Source organism: Vicugna pacos, chromosome 6 (assembly GCF_048564905.1).
Source record: "Vicugna pacos chromosome 6, VicPac4, whole genome shotgun sequence".
Taxonomy (NCBI): domain Eukaryota; kingdom Metazoa; phylum Chordata; class Mammalia; order Artiodactyla; family Camelidae; genus Vicugna; species Vicugna pacos.
Genome location: NC_132992.1, coordinates 87,173,538 through 87,188,010, shown reverse-complemented (window position 1 = coordinate 87,188,010; position 14,473 = coordinate 87,173,538).

Sequence of the window (14,473 nt, the reverse complement as noted above, 5' to 3'; positions counted from 1 at the left end):
CTCATCAAACCCTATAACAAGTGCTAGAATAAAAGCATACGTAATGTGCCTCGAAAGTAGGGGGAGGGAAGACCGGCATTCTGCTGCAGGGAGTGGGGGCTGGAGCAGGGAGGTGTCAGGTCTCAGACTGGGGTGACCTCACAAAGGAGGGGACAGTTGAGATGAATACTGAAGACCAGTAGGATTTCTGAGGGCACAGAAGGAGAGGAAGGGCATTTCAGGCGAGAGGAACAGCATGAACTACTGCACAGAGGTGTGGAATTTCATCCTGTGTTAGGAAACAGGGTAGGCTGCTGTGGCGAACACTTAGGAAGATGGTGGGGCATCTTAAGACATTACATAAGCAGGGACCAGTTTCTACAGGACCCTGGACTCCAGGGTGCAAAGTTTGCAAACACTGGGGAGCACTGAAAGCTTTAGAGCAGGGCAGAGACAAGAGAACAATCATCTGGAAGCAAAACGGAAGGTAGATTGTGGCAGGTTAAGACCAGGGGTCAGAGAGACTGGTTAGGAAGCTAGTTCAGAAGAGAAATAGGGAATCAGAACCAGGGCAGCAACAGTATAAAGAGGATGAAGCAGCCTCACAGAGGGAGTTCAAATTCACCTTTGGAATGGACAGCACTGGGCATAACTGGACTTGAGTGACATCTTAAACAGGACAGGACTTTCAGAGAAGGAGTGATCAGGCATTTGATAATGACCCACATGTTGGCACAGTAAATGGTACATAAAATTGTTTTGTCTGTGTAATCTATTATTATTACTATTCTTATTTATCTCAAAAACTGAGTCATCTCGTTGATTTTTTTCAGATAGTCATTTTCATAAATCACTTGTAGGAAAGTTATATAATTGGACTTCTTCATATTAAGCAAAATACGATCACTAGAATCACAGAGTTCACTAGAAAACCTGTTTTATTGCGGATAAGATCATTAAACCTTAAGTTAGAAACTTAGTAACAATCTACTCAGTGTTGCCCCATAAAGCTGCTGCAAAGCACTAGGGTATGACTACAACTGCCTTCACACTGGACTGAGGGCATTCCAAAGTCAGACACTAGGATCTATTTGCCATTCTGTCCCCAGTCTTTAGGGAAATCTTAGAATGTGGTCAATGCTCCAAAGACCTTTGTTGAAGAATGAATGAATAAATGAATGGATGAATGGATAGAACAATAAAAAAATTAAATCCTTGAACAAAATTCCTTCTTTTGGATTAAATATAATGTGTATCATATTTGGAAATTGGTCAAATGATCCAGCCAAGGGATGAATAGAAATGAACCCTTGACAGACCCTTAGACACACTGGAGTCCACAGTGAACAAGGGCCAATCAGCGGTCCACACAGAGGCAGCTGAAGAGAAGCCACCCAGGTTCCCATCTCCAGAGCAGTTTTCTCAGGTAGCTGGATTCATCAAAGAGGGCAGGTTTCAGCCCAAATAATTTGGATTCAGTTTCTTTTTTTTTAATTGAAGTATAGTCAGTTTACAATGTTGTGTCAATTTCTGGTGTACAGCATAATAGTTCAGTCACACATATACACACATATGTTCATTTTCATAGTCTGGATTCAGTTTCTAATATTGTTCAGATTTTCTGCAGTCTTGACTTTTTGTACTAGGATGTTGATTCAGCTACCAAAACCAAACCCCAAATACCAGTGAACAAGGTACAGTCATGTTTCTCTTTCTTTCTACCTTGTAACTCTGTCATTTTTCAATATGTAGTTTCTATCACCTCATCTAAAATGACAGATCTGGTTCTCCACCCCTGAATTCCCCACCCTGGCCTCGTCCCAAAAGAAGGAGAAGAGAGAAGGTCGTAAGGTCTGACCCAGAAGTTGCACACATTATTTCTGTTCACATCTCGTTAACCAAAGCCTGTTCATTTGACCACATGTTACAAAAGATGCTAGGAAATTAAGCATTTAACTGGTTCTCCATGTGCCTCCCTAAAACTTTGATCCTTACAGAGCAGGGATCCTTAACCTTTCTTATGCCATGGACCCCTTTGTCAGTCTGATGAAACTGCTTCACAGAATTCTCAAATTTTTTAATTGAAAAACTTTAAAAATATTTGCACTAAAATAATTGTGAAATAGTTGCAACTGTGTTTTTCGTTATTAGTAACAAATACGGCAGCAGGTCTAATAAGTACTCTGACTTCGAAGTCGTGTTGAGCATAAACAAAATTTCAAGGTATGTGCAATTGTCATGTCATGTAAAAATACCTGTGATTCCTTGTGGTGGCAAAGTGACAGCCACTATTAATCCTACAGTGGCCATCACCTACACTTACAATTGAAGGAAATGCTAAATTTCGATTAAAGGCTAGTCAAAACAAAGATGTAAATTTTCCTCAGCCTGGTTCATGGATAACCTGAATTCTATTCAAAGACCTTTTGGGGTCTGTGAACCTAGCTCAAGGACCCCCACTAACAGAATACGATCACGAGACCAAGTGGCACTACCAATGCTGGTCCCAGGTCCCCATTTCAGTTCATGACTGGGCTCTGTGGTCAGCACTCTCTGTGTTAATCAGGGTCCAATGAGCAGACAGAAACCACAGACATATTTGAAAGGGGAAACTTTAATATGAAGAATTATTAACTAAAGCAGGGACTGGTGTCATTAGGGATTGACTCGTAAGAAGTAAAGAAAACCCTGAAAGGTATAGAAATTGCAGATATAAAAATGGCCAAGAGCTGATATCTAGAAATTGTCAGAGGGCAGGGCAGGGCTTACTGGATGGCAGAGCAGTGCTGTGGTGTCACGCTGGTGGAACTTGCTGGAAATCCACCCTCTAGGTGCTTGGGAAAGCCATTCACGGAGAGGTACTCACTGGAGGTGCTATGAAACCACCAGTGGAAGACGCTGGGTGCTAGGTGCTCGGTGCTGCTGAGCACTGTGTCCTGCAGACGCCAGCTCTGCACCCGCACTGTGAAGGAAACCAGAGTATGTCACCCCCAAAAACGTCACTTTGGCATATGGATTATTTTGAATTGTAGGCATTTAAGAAACAGCAGGTACAAGAAGGACCCTGACCCTCCTTTTTCTTCCTAAAAGCAGGAGATAAAACTCCTATGTGAAAAGTACCCTCCTTGGATGAGGAGGAAAGAAGACATTCTCATCAGCCCAGAGACAGCACCAGAGGGATCTGCAAACAAACCTCTGTCCACCGGCTTCCTCCCGTGTATCTACCCTCCCACTTTCCAAGTTGGCCCTCCTTGGGACCCTGAACCTGCTTTCCTGTATCCTGTCATTGCTCTACAAATCTATTATTTTTTATTGACGATGCTGTATAGTTGGAGTTCTAAGTCACCGTTTTGAGTTACTTTGGGTTTAGGTTCCTCCCATCTGATACACGCTGCAAGTTTGAACAAACCATTTGTTTTTCCCTTACTGCTCTGTCTTTTATTACAGGGGTCTCAGCCAAGAACCCAGAAGGTAGAAAATTATTTTTCCTTCCCTACAACTTCAAGGCTGGGCACTGGGGAAGGTGGGAGCTGGGTGCTGAGAGAGGGACCTACCTGTGCTGCTGTAACTGGTGATGCGCTAAGCTTGATGGCTTGGCAACAGTCCTTGTTTGATCACCGATTTGAAAATTTCCTCCATATTCCAGCCTTGTTTGCCCCCAATCTCTGGTTCTGGGCTTCAGCCCAAGTTCTTGGTTTGCCTCCTAGGTCTCTAAGCAAAGGTTCAAGGACAGCCCTGAATCCTGCTGATTGGACTAAAACTTGGATACTTTGCTCAGTCTTTTCATTCTCATTGCTTGAAGCCCCAAACTATTATCTGAATAGCCTCACTTTCCAGTCGGAATCTAATCACAAACTAGAAAATTACGCAAAGTCCGGATGCTTTGTGAGACCCTCATCTGCTACTGGGCCCTGTTCAACAGACTGAGGCTTCTTGGACCAAGCCCAGGCCTGTCAACATCCTTTGGATCCTGGGAAACTTGTTTCCTCCAGCTTATAGGTGCCCTGCTCTCACAAACACCGACCCCTATCCAGTTCCTACTCTCTGCTCTTGCCCCCTAGTCCACTGCTGAGATCCATGCAGACCGCAGGTAAGGGCATCAGACAGTCAGCAGCAAAAGTGAGAAGGTCTAAGACCAGCTTAGGGAACACAGAGGCGGTTTCTACTGATGAGGAGTGCTTTATGGGATGTACAGTCAAATCTCCACCTAAACTATTCTTTCTTCTGCCCCTGTGCCGTCAGTCCCCCATCCCAAACACACACCTTGCCCCCAGGCTCTCTCAATACTGGAAGTACTACTATTTGTGATTTTTTCCTTTTGGAGTTAAGTCATTGTGATTCCAGAAATCTCTTTCAGAGTACTGAAATATTCAATATGTACTCCTGAGAAAGATAATAAGCCATTATTTTCTTTTAACATTTTACGGTGTCTTATTTCCTCCTTGTTTTCAATAAGCTTTCTGCAAACGGGCCCCAAGGAGATAAATCACAGAACACGTAAGTGCGGGCTGACTGTACATCTGGCTATCGTGTGTCCTTCTGATGTTATTTTTAATGATGTCCCATTTCATTATTGGCCAGATTTTGACAATAAAGAGTCACCTTAACTATGTGGGATGGGTCTGGAGCATGTGTTTTTATTTGGGGAGGGGAAATCTGGAGGAAGGATTGCATTCACCAAAGAGCAGCGTGAAGTATTGAGGAAAAGCTGTCAGAGAGGAGAAAATGCCTTCAAGTGTGTTGAAGACAAGCTTTGCCAACTTTAGAATTTGCCTCAGCAGATCTCCCAGTGTCTATTGAGTCTCCATATGTCAATGAACCTGGATTCATTGTGAGCTGGCTTTTGGGAGAGCATAGCCTGGGGATAAAAGGTCTCAGGGCTTGATGTCAGTCAGTCTTGGGTTTAAATCCCACGTCTACTAAATAATTGATGTGTGACTGTCTTTAACCACTGAGTCTTCAATTGATAATCTGTGTCCTGGTCTACTGAGTCAGTTTCTTTATTCGCGAAAACGGAGATAACAATAACATCCAATCTTAAAGCAGAGCTGAAGGTTAGATGAATTACTGCATATAGATATTTAGCATAAGACTTGGGGCATTGCAATCACTTACCTTTATCAGTGGGCATCACAGTGGTGTGTGTCTTTGGGTGTCTCTGGCTGGGATTGTCTGTCCACCTATCCTTCACTGAAAACTTCTTATCCCGTGGTGGTAGACTGAATAATGGCCTCTGAAGATACACATGTTTGAATCCCTGGAATCTATGAATGCTACCATATGTAGTAAAAGGGACTTTGCAGGTAAGATTAAGTTAAGGATCCTGAGGTGGAGAGATTACCCTGAATTATTCGATCAAACACTAAAGGTAATTACAAGTGTCCTTAGAAGAGGGAGGCAAAAAGAAATGTGACTTCAGAAGAGGAGAAGGCTATGTAATGTTGGGAGCAGAATGATGCCCTTAGAAGGTGAATGAAGGGGGCCCCGTGCCAAAGCATACAGGCAGCCACTGGAAGTGGAAAAGGGCAAAGAAATAGATTCTCCCCTCAGAGCTTCCAGAAGGAACCAGCACTGCCAACGCATTGGCTTTGGTCTAATGAAACTGCTTTCAGACTTCCGACCTCCAGAACTGTAAAAGAGTTGTTTTTTGTTTGAAGCCACTGGATTTGTGGTAACCTATTACAGCAGCAATAGGAAACTAAGACACCACCCATAGTGGGAGACTCAACAGCCGCATTTCTTCCACTTGGTCCAAGGGTGGACACGTGACCTGAGCTGGGCCAATCAGATTCTTCCTCCCAGGCATGTGGCATTTTAAACTACGACTTGTGGGTGTGGAATCACAGAAATGGCCAGAGAGGTGGTACCCAGATCCCTGACGCTGAGGTTCTCACACCTGCCCTGCTTCCTGCCCTCCCCCAGATTGTTCAGCAATCCTTCACCTATAGCAGGGATATATTGTGGGATTTCACAGTATCCTTCCAGCAAAATCCCTGTGTCAATGAAGGGAGCTAGCTTCGGTTTTTATTAGTTGCCACCTCCCAAAATTGATTGATATAGAAAAGCTGTAGTGAACAAACTACTAAGAGAAAACAGTGTGTCTGCAACAAGGGGCTGGGCTGCAGCCTTTCTGGCAGCACCAACTGAGGCTTCTGTGGCTTTAAAGCAGACAGCAGTGGTCCCCGAGCAGATGCTTTGTAGCACAACTGAGCAGTGAGCCAGCCTTTCCCAAAGCAAAACTCTTAACAATGCCGGACTGCTGAGAAAACCCGGCCTGGCACAGTCAAAGGGGGAGCAGCTCATTCTGGGGGGAGGCCTCAAGGAAATGGCGATTTGAGTAGAGATACACATTCTTGAAGCATTAGTGGATTTTTGCTGAGAGACCGTGGGTGGGAAATTGGAGAAACACTCCCACTGCTTAGTCTTCAAATCTCGTAGTTTGACCTTCAACACTCCTGGTTACACAGAGCACGTGCTGGAGCACTTTAGGGGAGAAGAAGGCTGTAGATGAAACCTGGGGGCTCGTATACCGTCTGAGTCCCAGGCCCTCTCTACCCCAGATCTCCTTAACCAGAATCTCTAGGAGCTGTCCTGAGGAGCTGCACCTTTAACATTCTAGAATCAGAACAGAGACTCAAACTTGAAACCCCACGTTCTCACTTACTGGTTGTCTAAACTTGTGCAAACTGAAAAGGGCTCCCTTGATTTCAAATATCTCATCCACGAAATAGGATAGGAACGCAGTTGTCCTTCCGTATCCGCGGGGGATTGGTTCCCGGATGCAGTCTGATACCCAAGTCTGCAGATGCTCAAATCCCTTACATACAATGGTGCAGTATTTGCATATGTCCTATACATACTCTCCCATATACTTTTTTTTTCTCATTTTCATATTCTTTTTCATTAAAGGTAATTGCAAGATATTGAATATAGTTCCGTGTGCTATACAGAAGAAACTTGTTTTTTATCTATTTTAACATATAGTGGTTAACATTCACAAATCTCAAAACTCCCAAATTTATCCCTTCCAGCCCCTTTTCCCCAGTAAATATAAGATTATTTACTATGTCTGCGAGTCTGTTTCTGTTTTGTAGCTGAGTTCATTAGTGTCCTCTTTTTTCTTTCTTTCTTTTTTTTTTTTTTCAGATTTCCTCCCATATCCTTTAAAAGATCTCTAGGTTACTTATAAGACCTAATACAATGTAAATGATGTGTAAAGAGTTGCCGGCCTGTGGCAAATTCAAGTTTTGCTTTAGGGAACTTTCTGGAATTTTTTTTCCTGAGTATTTTCGATCTGTAGTTATTACTCCCCGAGGGTTTGTGCCCATGTAGTGAAACTAGGAGCTGAAGCACAGAGCACAGAACCCCTTAGCAGCTCGGATGATGGTGAGGCGGGAGAGGAGGGGCAGCCCAGGCTTCCAGACCAGCTTCCTGAATTTCCAGTTAGTTTTGTCCACACCCAGGTCTCAGCCTCGCCTCCTCCTCCTCGCCACACTGGGGCTCCTATGCAGGAACCACTAGGCTGGCTGTTTCTGATGCATATTCAGTCTACCCACCAGGATTTCCAGCTGAAAAAGCGCGCCTTCTCCCACAACCACTGGACATCACTGTTGCAGTTACAATTTCTTCTGTAGGTGATTTTCCTCAGGCTCCCAAGTCTCGCTCATGGCACAAGTCTTGGGGTTCACCCTTCATGAACACTCTGCTAAGACCATGTGGGTCTACTCGTCTCTCCACAGACCCCTGGTGCTTTTCAGCTCCTTAATTGTTTTTTAATTGTGGTAAAACAGACATAATTCTTTTTAAGTGTAGCCATTTGTTAAGTGTACAATCCACTTCTAGAACTTTCTCATCATCCCAAATAAAAATGCTGTACCCATTACACAGTAACTCCCCCTTCCCCTCTCTTGGCCCCTGGTAACGTCTCTTCTGCTTTCTTTCTATAAACTTGTCTATTCCACACACCTCAAGTAACTGAAATCGTACAGTATTCATCTTTTTGTGTCTGGCGTATCTCACTAGCATAACATTTTAAAGATTTATCCACGTTGTAGTATGTACTGGTATTTCCTTCCTTTTAAAAGCTGAATAATATTCCATTGCAAGTATATACCACATTTTTTTTATCCAGTCATCTGTCTGTGGGTATTTGGGTTGTTTCCACCCTTTGACTACTGGGCATAATTTTGCCATGAACATTGGTGTGTAAAGTATCTTTTGAATCTTGGCTTTCATTTCTTTAGGTATATACTGAAGAGGGGAACTGCTGGATCATACGGTCATTCACGCTCAATTCTCTGATGAACCACCAAACTGATTTCAGCAGTGGCTGCACCATTTTACATTCCCACCGGCAAAGCACAAGAGTTCTAATTTTTCCACATCCTTGCCAACAATCATTATTTTCCATTTTTTTTTTCTTTTTGATAAGTTATCCTAGTAAGTGTGAAGTGGTATCTCAATGTGTTTCTTACTTAAGAATTTTTGGGGGTTTTTTTTGGGGGGGGAGGTAATTTTATTTACTTGTTTGTTTGTTTGTACTGGGCATTGAACCCAGGACGTTGTGCATGCTAAGCACACACTCCACCGCTGAGCTGAACCTTCTCCCCTCAGTATGGTTTCGATTTGCATTTTCCTAATATCTAACTCCTTAATTTTGTGATACCCTTTTCCCATTGCTGGAAATTCAAGTCCATGCTCTTCACCTCTGCAAAACTGGTGCTTTAAAATCTGCCAACCTATCTCACTGAAGCAAACTTTTCTTCTTTTAAATTCCTATGTATAATTCTCCTTTGGCAAATAATCTTGGTCTACCTTGTGATATCTTATACATGTTGAAAATACTTTCAATGGGGCCGTCAGCATCTTGAGGGCACAGACAATGTGCAATTCCCCAGGGTGCCTGGCACAGGGTATAGGGTAGGGAATCCCTACGCTTAAGAGATGCTCAGTTATTTGTTACTCATCTTGTTTGATTTCAATTATTGCTGCTACATATCCCTAATATTAATAATAACTGTAATTTATGGAATGCTTATTATGGGCTAACCATTTTACACACATTATTTCATTAAATTCTCTCAACCCTATGCCATGGGTACTGTATGATTCCCTCTTTACCAAGGTGGGAACTGAAGCCTAGTAAGGTAATCTAGCAAGGGATGGAGCTGGATTCCAATCTAGATGATCTGACTACAAAGCCTGATCTCTTTCCTGTTATCCCATGACCACAGTTTATGGAAAAGTTGCCAAGAATCAGCGGAAATTCAAGCTTACTGTTATTCATGAAGATTTTACTTGCAAGGTCAGACGTGCACTTCAAATTGCTTAAAAACTGATCACTGGGTACAGGAAGGGGTGAAGCTGGCTTTAAGGATACCTTGAATCAAGGACTTAAACAAGATGAGTTGGTTAGTCTCAGTCTCTCTCTCTCTCCTTCCTCCTCCTTTCCCTGCCTCCATATTTCATTTCTGCTTTTCTGTTTCTTGGCTTCATTTCCTCCTACGGAATGGGCTCTCTCCACACTTGGGGAACATACTTCCAAGATGTTCCACTTACAGCTTAACTAGTGAGGCAAAGGGATTCATTTTCACTAATTCTGGGTAGAAAATCTCAGGGCAGATTTTGATTGGCCAGGCTGGTGTCATGTGGCCAGGAGAAGGTGAACACTTTCTAAATGCCATCACCTTGGGGATTAGGATTTCAACATATAAATCTGGGGGCAGGGGACACAAACATTCAGATCATAGCAGGGAGCGAGCTACCCTGGGCGTTACCTTGTTCTGATTTGCTTGGCTCATATCCCATGGGGAAGATGTCAGAGACCTGCATGGAAGGAAATCTGTGACTGTGAGAACTGAGAGGAAGAACCATAATAAATTTAATTTGTCTAAAAAAGTGGGTTGGTGAGTGGTAGCGAAGAGAGAAGGAATGAATGATAAAGTACTTAAAATCAGTTTTCAAATCTGTAGTTCTGTTTAGTTGCATTAAGAAAAACCTGAGCAAACTTGATTTTGTAATTCTAAGCTCCTTGAAAACTTGGTTTATCAGAAGTACTTGTGCTAGGTGAATGTTGTTTACTAACTAACAGTTCAATAGAAATTAAGATTAGATTTTTTTTCCAAGTGAAAAAGAGCTGAGGCTAAGATATGGGAAAATTGTTTCATTCCTGTTTTGGGGGAAAGTCAATCACATACGGTGACACAGATATGAGCACCACATGGCTGTAATCTTTCTCGTGATTTATTTTCCCCTCTGTGAGTGAAAAGATAGTGCAACTCTGTAGGAGAGCTATTTAGGGTACTGGGAAAAGCAGAAAGTAGTTGTACATAACTTCTTCATAGAATACTGCATATTCTGAAGACCAAGGTTCTTTAGTTCCAAATTAAACAAGCCTCAGTGATTCAGTCCCGATATAAGGGCAAAAGACATCATTGAAGTAAAAGTCCTCCTGAAAAAGGAGATGCCAAGAAATATAGAGTTAATTTCACTTAAATCTAAAGAGAGGCAGGATATGATTATGCTCTGGGACAACAAAAAAGGTATTGAATGTGACCAGTTGGTATACATTTTTCCCTGTATTTTATTCTATCTGAAAATTCTATTTGAATAGATTAAGATCATGTTTAGCTGTTTTAATGATTTTGTTAAAAACAAAGCAAAATAACAACAAAAGTTTACCCCTGTTGGCAAAGAATGCTAATCTCCATCTCAGTTAACAAGCTCGTTTGGTCAGATTGAAAAACTCAAAAGTCTGGCATGTTCTATGCTCACTACACCTTCAACTTTCTAGAAAATAGAGCCTTGGTGGTCTTGAAACCATAACCATAAAGAGGAGAGTAAAACACCCACATTTTAAACTCCCAATTATCCCCAATTCAGCTCAATCTCTCTCCCATTAAGGCTAACCTCATCAAGACCACCGCGTCTTTTACACTATTGCAAGTAACACTTCAGTTTTGTTCCTCTCCATTTTCTACGCTGGTGGAAGTTAACTTTTAAAAAAAGGTGTATCTGATCACATCACGTTTGCCTTAAAGCTTTGTATGGTTTCTCTGTCTATGAGACAGTAAATCCTTAACACAATACACACGTTCCTTTGTGTTCTGGGGCCTTTTTCCTTTCTCTCATCTCGAGCTCTGTTTGGGTCAATACTGGACTTCTCTCAGTTCCTTGATCGAACCACATGGTTTTGCCTCTAGGTTTTGGGCGTCCTGTTCCTTCTACCTGGAACGCTCCCTAGCCCCCACCTGGCTGCCAGTCCTTCGGTTCCCTGGTGCCCTTTTGTGGCCCCTCCCCTCCCCTTTAGCCCCTGACAACCGCAGATTTCTTTCCCTGCAATTTTGCCTTTTCCCGAATGTCATATAAATGGAACCCTACAGGATGTAACCTTTTGTGTCTGGCTTCTTTCACTTGGCATACTTTTGAGATTCAACAGCGTTTTTGCATAGAACAGTAGTTCATTTCTTTTTTATTGCTGCGTAAGATTTCATTCTCTGGATGAGCCACGGTTTGTTTCCCTGTTCACCAACTGACAGACATTTGGGTCGTTTCCAGTGTTTGGCTAAATGAATAAAGTTGCTATAAAGTCACATACAGGTCTTTACACAGACATTTGTTTTCATTTCTTTAAGGTAAATATCTAGGAATGAGACTGCTAGGTTATATGGAAAGTATATATTTAACTTTATAAAAAAATTGCCAAACTGTTTTCCAAAGTGGCTATTTGCATTCTTGTCAGCAATGTATGAGAATTCTCATTGTGCTATAGTCTAGTCAGTCTTTTTAGCCATAAGGTCGGTTTTTCAGCCATTCTACTAGGTAGGCAATGTAGTATTAATTTTCTAGTGACTAAGGATGTTGAGGAACTTTTTATATGTTTTTGCTATCTGTATACTTTCACAGGTAATGCTTCTGTTCAAATCTTTTGCCCATTTTTTTAGTTGGGTTCTGTTTTTTAGTACTGAGTTGTAAGAGTTCTTTCTATATTCTGGATACAAGTAATTTATCTTATGTGTATTTCAGAAATACCTTTCTCAGTGTGTGCTTGTCATTCACTTTCTCAGCAGTGTCTTCCAAAGAGCAGAAGTTTAAAATTTTGAGAAGTCCAATTTATCAATTTAAAACATTTCCTGGTTCATAGGTTTTTTTTTTTTTCCCTATCAGAGAAAGCTTTGTCTAACCCAAGGTTACAGAGAGTTTTCTCCCATGGTTTCTTCTAGAAGTCTCGTACTTCCAGGTTTTACATCTAAGACAATGATCCGTTTGAGTTCCCCCTCCCCCCTCCTCCTCTCCCCTCCCCTCTCCGCCTCCTTTTTCTTCACCTTTCAATGTCTAATTGTCCAGCATTATTTGCTAAAAAGACTGTTCTTCTTCCATTGACCTGCCTTGCTATCTTTGGCAAAAATCAATTGACCATATATGCATGGATTTTTTTCGTTGTTCTGTTATTTTCCATTGATCTGGATGCTTGTCCTTACCTCAGCACCATACTGTCTTGATTCCTTGATTCATAGTAAGCCCTGAAGTTGGGTAGAAGCATCCTCCAACTTGTCAACTTGTAAATGTCTACCAAAAAAAAAAAAAAGAAAAAAAAAGCCTTATCAGATTATAATTGAAATCTATAGATCAGTTTGGGTGGAACTGACATTTTTATAATCCTGAGTCTTTGTTCCATGAACGTGGTATCTCTATTTATTTAGGTCTTCATTAGTTTCTCTCATTAATGTTTTATACTCCTCAATGTAAAACTCTTGTGCATATTTTGTTAGATTTATCCCCAAATACCTTATGTGTTTGATGCCGTCATGCTATTTTAAAATATGAATTTCCAATTATTTATTGTTGTCATATAGAAATACAAATGATTTTTGCTTATTAACCTGGTATCTAGTGATGTTGGTGGACTCATGTATTAGTTCTAGAAGATCTTCTGCAAATTCGTACAGTTTTACTTTTTTTTCTTGCTTTTATTTTTCATTTTTTATTTTAAATAATGCTAAACTTAAAAGATAAAATAAAATTGGGATGGTTAATTTTGTGTGTTAAGTAGACTAGCCCAGGGATGCCCAGATAGCTGGTAAAACATTATTTCTGGGTGTGTCTGTGAGGTTGTTTGTGGAAGAGTTTAGCATTTAATTCAGTAGACTGAGTAAGGAGATACACTGCCCTCACCAATGTGGACAGACATTATCCAAACTGTTGGGAGCCCAAATGGAAACAAAAAAGGCAAAGGGCAAATTCTCTCCCATTTTTTGAGGTGGAACATCCATCTTCTCCTGCCCTTGGACATTGGGCCTTCAGACTCTGTGACAAACAGCCCCTTGGTTCTCAGGTCTTTGGACTCAGACTGAATCATACCCCTAGCTTTCCTGGTTCTCCAGCTTCAGGCAGCAGACTGTGGGAGTTTTCCACCTCCATAACTGCATTATGGAGCCAGTTCCTATAACAAATCTCCTTTTTTGTCTGGCTGGCTATCTATCTATTTATCTATCTATCCATCCATCCATCCATCTTTCTAAGTCCTACTGGTTCTGTTTCTCTGAACCCTGACTAATATGTAAGTACAAAGAGCCCTCACATGCCCTTCATAGAGACTTCATTCTCTTTTCACCAGCTGTGCCAATATCTTTCAGGGCAAAAGGAGCCAAACCAGGATTACAAGTACTTACTTGTCATGCATCTTCAGTTTCCTTCATTCTAAAACTGTTTTTCAGTCCTTCTTCGACCTTCATAATCTAAAATTTTTGAAGATTATAGGCCAGTCATTTTGTAAACTCTCTCTCAATTTGGGTTTGTCTGATGTTTCCTATTAAGATTCAAGATAAGCATTTTTGGCAGAAATATTAGAGAAGTGATGCTAAAGCACCAGGTGTCGCTTTGTCCCATCCCTTGTGACATTAATGATCAGAGGCAAATCTGGGTGGCCTTGGAAGCTCACTTCCTTCCCTTTTTTCATAGCAGAGGTGAGAGCTGGCTGAGCTTCACTGAGCGGGCCTGTGGAGAGACAGGACCTTAGGTGAAGCTGTTCCCAGGACCCTCCGAGCAGGCCTTTGCCCTTGGTATGCTTACTTCCTAGCACTGCACATGGCGCTTCCCTTGATGTATTTCTTACTATCCAGAGAAACTAGGAACTCCCTCACCCCGGTTAACATATGCATAAATAGTAATGCAGTGTCGAGGTGGGGCACACGTTCTGTCTGGGGCTCTGGTTCTGTTTGTGTATTGGATGCTGGCTCAAGCCTGCTTCATCTTGCTGGAACTGCGGCCTGGAAACTTGACTATGGTGCACACACAATAGCTACGCCTGGCCCATGCTCTGTAATAAGGAAAAGTTCAGGAGACGGTGTGCACTCTGCCACTTGTCTGCGTGTAAGTTTCCTCCAACAAACCCCATGTTATATCTGTACCATGTGGCACTAGTGGTGTGTGTCTGTGACCCTTTGCACAGTTAACTTTGAATACTTGAGTAAGGTGGTGTCTGCTAGATTCTCTT